Raw genomic sequence first — 1,032 nt, forward strand, 5'->3', positions numbered from 1 at the left:
CCAAGTTGTCCAGGCTGGTCTCGAACCCCTGGGCTCAGGCAATCCTCTTGCCTCCGCCTTTCAAAGTGTTGGGATTACAGGTGTGAGTGAGCCACTGTGCCTGGCCAACTCAGTGAAGCTTTTTAAAACAGGAATGCTGGGCCTCCACTCTAGGTATAGTGGAGCAGATTTTAAAAATATGACACCCAGCCGGGCTCGGTGGCTCAGCCTGTAATCCCGCGCCTTTGGAAGGCTGAGGTGAGTGGATTGCCTGAACCCGCGGGTTCGAGACCCGCCTGGAGCGAGACCTCATCTCTACAATAAATCAAAAAATCAGCCGGGCGTGGTAGCACCTGCCTGTAATTCCGGCTACTTGGAAGGCTGAGGCAGAAGGATCGCCGGAGCCCAGCAGGTCAAGGCTGCGGTGGCCGGGAGCGGCCACTGCACTCCAGTCTGGGCGACCAAGTGAGACTCCAACTCAAAAAAATAAAATAAAATAAAATAAAAATAAAAATATGACACCCTGTACTTAGTTGAATTGCAACCCTGTCTTACTCCATTTAGTGTTGCTATAAAGGAATACCCGAGACAGGATAATTGATAAAAGGAGTTTACTTGGCTCACAATTCTGCAGGTTGTACAAGAAGCATGGCACCAGCATCTGCTTCTGGTGAGGGTTTCAGGGAGTTTCCACTAATAATGGAAGAAGGGAAGCAGGCATTACATGGTAAGAGAGAAGGAAAAAGAAATAGGGGAAGGAAATGATAGATCTCCCAGAACTAATAGAGAAAGAACTCTCAATACGTGAAGATGGCACCAAGCCATTCATGAGGATCTGCCCCCCACACTTCCCACTAGGGATCAGTTCCGACATTAGGGATCAAATTTTTTTTTTTTTTTTTTTGAGTTGGAGTCTCACTCTGTCACCCAGACTGGAGTGCAGTGGCCGCTCCCGGCCCCCGCAGCCTTGACCTGCTGGGCTCCAGCGATCCTTCCGCCTCAGCCTTCCAAGTAGCTGGAACTACAGGCGCGTGCTACCACGCCCGGCTAATT

The sequence above is a fragment of the Carlito syrichta genome, unplaced genomic scaffold (genome assembly GCF_000164805.1).
Source record: "Carlito syrichta isolate Samal-C Ts95f unplaced genomic scaffold, Tarsius_syrichta-2.0.1 Scaffold306175, whole genome shotgun sequence".
NCBI classification, from domain to species: domain Eukaryota; kingdom Metazoa; phylum Chordata; class Mammalia; order Primates; family Tarsiidae; genus Carlito; species Carlito syrichta.